This window comes from Patagioenas fasciata, chromosome 18 (assembly GCF_037038585.1).
Source record: "Patagioenas fasciata isolate bPatFas1 chromosome 18, bPatFas1.hap1, whole genome shotgun sequence".
Lineage (NCBI taxonomy): Eukaryota > Metazoa > Chordata > Aves > Columbiformes > Columbidae > Patagioenas > Patagioenas fasciata.
Window position 1 is genome coordinate 2,455,808 of NC_092537.1, and position 9,651 is coordinate 2,465,458.

The window sequence follows — 9,651 nt, forward strand, 5'->3', positions numbered from 1 at the left end:
CCCGTCGCCGCGGTAACCTTAAAGGGGCAATGCAAGAGCGCCTCCGCTCCAAGGGGGCGCTCGCAGCCCGGGGAAGTGGCCCCACCGCGCTGAGCGTCGCCTGCGGCTTTAAGGCGAGCGAGGGTGGCGGGGAGGTACTGACCGCTCCGTTCTCCCGGTCACCGTGGGGTAGACCGCGGTTCGCGTCCCGGGCGGGGGGGAACCGCCGGTCCGGTAGCGGGGGGGTGCCTGGAGAAAAGCTGCGCGGCCTTCCCGCGGTGTACGCCCGGTCAGGGCTCAGGGTGCTGGGTTCTTCCTTGCGAGGGGTTAATTGATCAGTAACAGGGCTGCAGTTGCTGGCGAACCCCGACCTTGACACTGCCAGGGAGAAAAATAAATTGCGTTCAAGTTCAGCAAAGATAATCGATTTAAAATCCATATTTCAGGTGTCTTTATGGGCCAGGTGAGCCCAGTGAATCCCGTCCCTTTGTGTATATAAAGCCCATGAGAAGCAGCTGAAGAGCTCGGGCCAGAATCCCCCTATAGCTGGGAAAATAACAGAGTTTTACAACTCAATGTTACAACTGCTGAGAGAGCATTTCAACCACAACCCACCGCTGCTGAACTCATTGGGGAGAGTTGTTCAACATACAACCAAAGGGATTCCAGTAACAATACAAAGTATATTTTGAGAATAGAAGCTATTGGTGCTGTTACAATGCTGTCCCAAGGCATCCTACATGGTGTTTCTTTAATATTTCTCGTATTAAAGAAACAGCTTAGGTCTAGATTTTTGATCTGCATTTAGAACAGCAAAATTAGCCCCCCAGTTCACATTGCTTAAATGTTTGATCGCTTCTGTTACAGGTTAATTAGAAAACAGTGTCCAGGACTCTCTGACAGCAACACAAAAACTAGAGCTTTTACCAAAAATTAATTCCATCTCGATATGAATTGTAAGGAATCATTAATATTTGTGAAATACTGTGAGGTGTCAAATCTACCTGCTCAACTGATAACACAACCTGATAGAAGTTTCTGAACACTGGGTGGGGGGAACAAAAGTTGTGCACATTCCCCCTACACACTTTTTAAAGCTATTGTTTGCTTTTTATCTTCCCTGTTTGCAAGCTGTCTGCTATTGTCACGTCTCACACCTTGTTTGGACAAGTCCCGGTGTGTTTTGGGATGGATCCCATCCGGAACACAGATCAGACCTGTATGGAAAACCTGTCCTGCAAGATTCTCTTCATGAAGAAAACAAGCCTGGTGTTGTGCTCGTGGTGCAATCGTGTCCTGAGCCCTGGAGCCAGAGGGTTCAGAGGCCAAGGCAGGAGCGGAATAAAGGGAACAGAACAGGCTTTCAAAAGGAGCCTTGTGATGCCAACCTGAGGTCCCTCTTGTCCAGCTCCTCCGCTGTGAGTCAGCCCTGATTTATCTCGGAAAGTTAAATCACGCTGCTCATAAGCAGTTGCTCATATGTATTCATGTGTTAATTCTTACACAGTTAAAGACGTAAGAGAAATTAAAAACAAACAAAGCCCTGTTCCATTTGGTCTGAATTACAGTCAGACCCTGCTCTTGTCTAATTCAGCAATAAACATTCCTGAGTAAATAACTTGCCTTACCGTCAGCACTAATTCCCACAACTTTCATTTCAAACAACTCCACACATTGAGAGTTTCCCATGAAGCAACGTCGCCCGAGGCTGCGGCTGGCGCGGAGCAGAGGAGCTGCCAGAGAACACCCAACAGAGACAGTTTTATTTGCTTTTTAGGCAAATCTAGTAGCCAGCCCTGCTTCAAATCCCAATGCAAGCATTACGGGTTCGCATGGCACAGATTTCGGTGACCGTAACCATCACATGTCCCGAGCGGTGGGACACTCAGTTTCCCAGACTGGTAAATACCGGTGGAGTCTGAGCAGGGACAAGAAGAGATGAGTCCCCAGGCAGGGGCTGTGAATCATCATGTGTCACAGCACAGACCTGCAGAAAGCTGCAGATAGGACTTTATAAATCATAGCGGCTTGATTGCTCTTGTTTTTACATGAAGAAACACTGCCTGAAGTGTGATATTTCTAGGCAGATCCTGGAAGAAAACGTGCAGATATTTAGATCCCTACAAGTTAAGAGGAGCCAGCTACCTAACTGCCATGGAGAACCCGGACCAGTGTGTCCACTCATTTTTGTGAAGTCCTCTACTGTTAGGTTTATGTGTTTAGCCACTTCTGCTTCAGCCTCATAAGGGAGTCAAAAGCACCATTTTCATGATTTAAACCAGCAGCCCTCTTCAAGATCATCACAGCTCTTTTATCAACTGAGTGAAAATGCCACCTCAGCACTCTTAGGCATTTGGCTCATCTCCATTCTACATTAAGCCATGTAGGACACATATTCCTGGTCTCAGGAAAGACCAATAAATTTGTCTGTAAAAAGCGTCTGAAACATCCCAAGTGGGAAGATAATTTGTTTGCTTTTTAACAAAGCTTCCCAGAAGCTCTTACAAAGACTAAAATTTATTACTCTAATTTTTATGGTGCTATTTATCAACGCGGTGATCAACAGTAATACAAGCTAAGAATGGTCGCTGGGAAGGCAAGAAGTCAGGGATTTCTGTTCTGCTCACCACCACGCAATCATTTAAACCCCACAGAGATACTGGCTGAGTCAGTGTTGTCCTGCAGGCGTAAAGTCAGCGAGGACGGATGTGAGATTGAGATGGGTCAGCCGAGGGGAAGGAGATCGGGGACAAGGTGAGGAGGCTGTTGTGCATGGGACAGTGAGGATGACATAGGGAGAGGGCACCAGGGGCAGCTTGAAGCTGAAGATGCTGAGGAGCCACTGGATCTACCTGAAAACGAAGAAATAAATAATAAATACAAATCATAGATCTCTGGGCCAGAAAAAATACCTCCATGAGCAAACACGCTCTGCCAGGAATAACAGCGGGGTAGCGATCGGGGAGCTCAGGGAATAGGCAGTTACGTGAGCTGAGAAATAAGAGGATACAAGAATTCTACCCCTGCTGTGTGCACAGAACAAAAAAACACTTCCTGAGCAGTGTTACCCACTGCAGTACACGGTAGTTCTAACAGCAGGGCTTTTTTGCTGAAGATACTGTCCCAATTTAGTATCATGGGGTACAACCATCTCAGACAAGCCATTGAAGCAAAAGAATCACAAGTGTCAGATTGAAGCATCCAATGTTTGTCCCACACACAGAGTTTTACATGTTAAATCATGCAAATCTATCATCCTTCATGTACAAGCAGGCTCCAAAGATGCACAGAAAAGCATCTTCTACCAACAGAAGCTGCAATTAGCCCCAAGAGCCCTAAAATCCACATCGACCAGCAATCAGAAAGTCCATGGAACTAAAACCTGTGAGCTCACTGCGGGCTGTGACAATGTCGGTGCAGGGTTCACACTGCATCCTTCGGGCACATCTTCTTGTATTTTGTTTAAGCTCTAACTAGCATAGAAAATAACCACCTATTGCTGCTGCTCACTGAGACTATACACTGCGATTCATAGGAAAAGCCATAGATTCAGAGCCAAAAGGCGGAAAAAAATGTATTCCTGTTGAACAATAGACTATTTGAGGGCTGCTGGGTTCCAGGCCAGACTCTGGAGTTGACAGTGTGAACTTGGCAGCTGTCGGTGGGACACGTCAGGGTAACACGTCAGTGTGACACGTCAGGATACCTGCGTGCAAGGAGAAAACAAGGGTACGTGCCACGCAGCACCCAGCGACACGCAATTTCTGCCAGGGAGTCTGAGACTCTACATGAGTTATAGTGTAAATAAATCTGGTATCAACTTCTGTAACTTTGCCACGAGAAAGGCGATAAAGGAGCACCAAGGAATTGATATGATAAAAAATACACAGTCTGAAAGACAGCACTTGAGCTTCCTCCTCTAACCCCGTCCTGACCTGTGCCGTAAACTAAAACCACTCTGGACCCTGGGAGCTGGTGTGTGGAAGCCAGTTTTGGTCTTGCTGCCCATCAGCTGGGCAGACGGTTGTGTGAAACGGTCCCCAGTGCAGAGCGAGTTTGCTTTGAGCAGCAGATCTCAAATCATTTCCATATGTTACTTCGAAGGAGAAGAAAACGACTGGTAAGTCTCAAAACAGAGTAACCAAGAGCCAAGAAAAAGAAAATAAAACTAATGCCCTGAAGTGGCCAGATCTTAGAGATAGGCCAGTCGGGGGATCCACGGACATCTGCGGGACGTGCCTGCTGCAGCACAGCCCTTCAGACGCTCAGCGTGGTTCCAACCAAAGGCTTCCAGCACCCCAGGGGCAACGCTGGGAACATTTTAGCTCCTGAATAAATGCTGAAGAGCTCAACAGCGCAGCCAGCCCGGGTGCCATCGTTATCTGAGGTATGGCACACAGCTCTCCTGCCTGTGCTCCAGGATGGGCTCAATGACACTTGGAAAAAGCCACGGGACCCTGATTAAATTCTAACACAGATAACGATGTTCTGCTGTCCGTCTGCGTTTAACTGGAACTTAATGTCCTTTCTTCTGACCTAAGGAGTTGTGTCTAGACCAGCAAACAACCTGTACCTCAACAGAGGGGCAAGAAGTTTCTAAGCACACTCCTAAAAACAATTATTGTGAACTCCTTGCTTAGGTGTCTGTGCACAAGTGTGGGGGATTTCAAGGACTCTCCTCAACTCAGAGAGGACAGGGATTAGCACAGTGGGAAACACACAGGTTAGAGAGCTGGGAGATGGAAAATAGCATCCAGAGCACAGCAAAAAAAGACCCCGTGAGGCTCAGTTCCCTAGAGAGGGGGAAGGAGATGGGGGAGCAGCATCTCTTTGCCTTCTGCCATGTGGACGTGAACAGTCTGTGTTTTGCGTCGTTAACTTTACACAACCTCTGGGCAGCTTCAGTGGTTTGTGAACTGCCCAAGCATCTGCAAATGCAATTCTTGACTTCAAGATCTCTCTGACGCAAACCAAATTAAAGAGCAATGAGATGGTGTGCAGCTACTGTTGACTTCTTTTCCGGGAACGCATGCGAAATACTACCAGTGCTTGTCTTGTAACAAATACCCCCGTTGAAAAGAATCCTCAGTTCCTGTGCTTTTAACATAGCAGCAGTCTGGGGAGAGCTCCCTCCCCAAGCATCAGCTGTGGCACAGCTCTCTTGCAAGATAAATGCACATATAAAAGCATTCAAAACAGCCATTTGCTTATGCGCTTGTCTCCGAAAGCAGGTGGCAAAGTAAGCACATCACACAGTCGGTCAGATCCGCTATTCCTGGTCCGGACTGACATCTAACAAACTGGCTGCAGAATCAAGCGATTTCTGATGCAAGTTTCCACCTCCCTCCTCAATAATACAACATTTTCCCAGATGGAAGGAACCCCCTTTAAAAACAATAAGTCTTTGGAATGTCAACTAAGGCTTGCTCGGCATGTGCTGTGCCCCCAGGAACATGATAGAGCCATACAGCCTTTTTTTCACTCTCCAATTGTAACCCCTTAAATCTGAAGGAGCAAGATGATGAAGAGATGTGCCACGGACCGCATAGATGCCTCCCTGCATTCTCTGAACAAGAACCAAGTTGTTTCTGCTATGAATGTATTTATTATACCCATGTTTTGGGCCATTTCTCCTCTTCTATGAAAGGGAAGAAAGTGGCCCAGGTCATGGGGCTGAGTTCTGTGTTGGGAGCTCAGGCAAGGAGCCATCACCTCTCCATCACCCCTCCAGCGTCCCCCCATCATGCAGAGCTGGTCACACCAGGCTGGGCAGGAACCCAGCGTTCCCCCAGCTTTCTCTTGCAATGTTACTTGTTCTGATCTCATGTCAGGACATTCCTTGATCTTTAGGTAATTACAGAGGAGTGAGTTAGTCCCATATCTAAGAGTTAAGTGGAAGGCAAAAATCCCTCTCACGCCCTCTTCCAGTTTAAACCCCTCTGCTCCCTTTCGTCCAGGTCTTATGGTTCTCAGCTGAAAAGACTCCAAGGCTGGTGTGCACGCAAAGAGACATGAAGATCCACCACCCTCAGCCCGTGAGCAGTGCAATGAACCATTTTGTGAAAGCCTCCAGCGGAATAATCCATTACCAGGGTAATTGTGATGTCCTAATACTGGTTAGGGAAATGGGATGTTTGCCAGAGCAAGGACAAGATAAGGAGCATTAATCCAACTGAAAAGGAAACACAGCATTAGGCTGCAAGCTCTTCCACGACCTTGGCAAGTGCTTCTGAATGGCAGAACCTGGCTCAGGGTCAGCAGCAAAAACTGAAGAAAAGCTACAAGCAGCAAAGCTCACAAAACTCTGGTGACTTTCAGACTGGCAGTAGTGTTGGGCACGACTGCTCTCGTCCTTGTGTCACCCTGGTTCTGGCAGGGCCGGCAGATGGCTCTCGAGGTCTCAATGACTCTTTCCCCATTTCTGTACCTAGAGTGCACTGAAACTGCTTGTACGTGCATGGCACGGACACCGTGTCCCTGTCCCCTCCCCACACTCGGTTAGAGCCTGTCCAGACAAATTAGCAAGACAAACCAATCCGCTGGTAACTCTCGCAAGTGTGTCCTGCCCCTTGTTTTTCTTTTCGCTGCACCCCAATTTTTTACATTTGATACAGCAATCGTGATATCAAAAAAGCCTTCGAACTGATGACTTCTCCAGGATCTGGATCTTATGATCAGGGTCCTTCAAAACTCAAATTGACTTCTAACACATACAGTCTCCAGTTTTGCACTTCTTGCCTTTCCACTGTATTAAAAACAAGTAAACGAACCCCAAAACTTTTCTGTTCTGATGTAAACAAGAAACAACTCAAAGCAAGAGAGGAATGGAAGAGTGTAAGGTAACGCTTTATTAGCAAGACTACTTGACTTTCTCCAAAGTCAGTGTTTTTTCCTACTGAAGGCTGGTGGAGGTGCGGGTAACCATTGGATAATTCAAAGCATAAGCAAAAACTGTTCTCTCAATTTAACATGTAGAAGTATCTCTGCGTCCCGATGCCAGACCAGCATGAACGGCGTGTGCAGCCGGACTCGTGGCACCAGATGGCAGCAGTTATTGCCTGGAGCTCCTACAGCAGCCAGGACAGGCAGTTCTGGTCCTGACAGTTTGTGCTATTAAAGTCCTGAAACGCTGGGCTGCAGCCTCCTCTTCCTCCTCAAGGATCATGATACCGCTTGGGAAGGGTGATAAGGGCAAAACAAATACATATGTGCCGCCTGTCCCCATTCTTTTCACATGCAAAAGATGGTTTCCTTGCTATGAGAAGTGCTTGCTCTCCCTATTAAACATTCACATTTTGCCTGTTCTTCCCCCAGAAGGCTCCAGACCCTTAACAGGCTCCTGGTTATCATGAATATCACTGAAGGATATTTAGCAGGTTTATCCCCTGCAGATTTCATTCAAATACCAGATCTATCAGTAGGAGCAAGGGTTTTATTTCAGAGGGAAGATCTTGGCTGGAATTTAAACACCGAGCCCAGGAAAAGCCTAAAAGCTGTCCAAAGGTACCTAAACCTTCTCTTGTCAAATGGCAACACACAGGATGCCCCAGTGGGGAGAAGCTTTTCTAGGCACTGCGGCCGATTTCCCAGCTTCTTCACCTCCGTTTCCTCTTTGAGGCTTGAATACAAACACCCAGGGCGGAGAACACAAACCAGCATCTGTCATACAAAGTTTTCCACATTGAAAAATATTCACAATCAGATGGCCACACTCTGGACTGGCTTTAGAGCTCCTGACCAAGTTGAGGTTGTTACTGTTAATGGTTACTGCAGTCACAGGATTGCCAGGAAAGGGAATAGCCCTTTATAACCCAATATATTCTTCCCAACAAACGCACACATCAGAGCAAGAACTATCCTTCTGCCACCTCTGCTTTCCTCAGGTGTGACATATGCTCAGATCCCAAGACCAACCTCAGAATCTTACTACCCTAACTGCTTCCTTCCAAAGCTGTGTTCCTGAAAAACCAGTTTAGCTATTTCTTTATATTCCAAACATCAGAAACACCTCATTTCTTTATGAGAAAGACCTCAGCTTCTGCTTCATGCCCAAAGCCCAAGTGCCCTCATCTGCCAGAGCACAGATCCCGAGATCTCCAAGGTTTTCACACTGTAGCAGAGGACAAGAACTGCTTGTTTCTCCCACCTCTGCTAGTTAAACAGCCATTATAGGCTGAAAGGAAGATTGACCAACGGGGTTGCATCAGTCAAGTTACAAAAATAATCGTGTTGCCCAAGCCTCAGATATTTTTGTGGCTCTGCTTTTTCAAGGCTTCATTTTAAAACCAGCTCATGGTGATTACCCAAGCAGCAAAGATCCAGCTGCAGCAGTTGCTCAGAAACTGGGGTTTTTTTGAAACACAAGGCACTGACTCCCTGTTTTTGTTTGTTGGGTATTTTGTTTTTGAACTTCTTCCTGCTCTCCAACCTCATTTTCCATCTGACATTGCTGTTTCAAAATCAAGCTATGCTGATCCACAGGGACAGTCTCAGGACATGCACAGCCAGCTTTTCTGTTTCATTTTGGGGTTTTATTAGAGCTTCCCACTAGGCCCCTATGAATAGAAGATATTTACCCCCTAAACACAATGAATTTAAGATGATTCCCCTACTGCCTTTGCAGTGTCGGTCATGTACTCCGTGTCCTAGGGGCGATGTGCCATCAGCCTCACTCCAAGCTAATGCTGTTTTGAAGCTGTGTTTTCATACTTTCTCCCAAAAATCAATCGTCATCACAGTTGCAGGTCTTAAACTCCATAACAGGTGAATATTGCAGACACTCCAAAGCCCTCGTGCTGCAAAGGGAGATTAATCCAGGCAAATATATGTGTCCACATGGAATCTGCCTCATTTGGATGGTATTACATGTGGCTTTTTTTCCAAAAGTCCTGTGGTGCACATCAAGTGATCGAGGCCCAATGACTTCAGCACTCACATGAGGATTACTCATCTAATTAGGGGTTTTGCAGGCTCTACTCCTGCATTTCTGTGCACTGTTAATGTCATTGTACTGGCTTCTAGCACATTTGTCATTTAACGGCTGGCTCTGGGGTTTGTTTTCCTTTGTATTTGCTGCAGTAGATTTGACCCCACAAGGTAGCAGCAGCATTAATCACATGGATGAAGCTGTTCTGTGCACAAATGCTTTAAGTTTAGAGGGTAAATTTTGTGAAAACGGGAAAAACTCAAAATTTCCAAGACTCATTTAGCCAAGGAGGCAGAGAGGAGGGCTATCTTGCTTTCTGGTCAGCGACTCAGCGGTGTCATCGTCACTTTTCCCGCATCACCGGGCCCTCCCACACCCCAGCGCCTCGCAGGGCTTCCCCAAACCAGACCCGGCCCCGCCGCAGCCACTTGTCGCCGTGTCCCGCTCGGCAAGACAACCCTTTTCCCCGTTGTCACGCCGCTCAAGGCGCTGCAGGCAGCGATGAGCCCCCCAGATGTGCCCCGTCCCCCAGATGTGCTCCCCCTCCCCAACAGCTGCCCGCGCTCGTCTGATGCAACCACAACATCACCACGTGGCTACGCACAACTGTTCACCGCCGCCAGCCAATCGCAGCCGGCTCCGCTAACCCTGGAGGTGGGGCCGTCTCATCCGCCCCTCGCGGATAGGTTAAACCGCGCGTCCATCCGCGGATGGCGCGGCCTCCCTGACCAATGGGAAGCGGCACC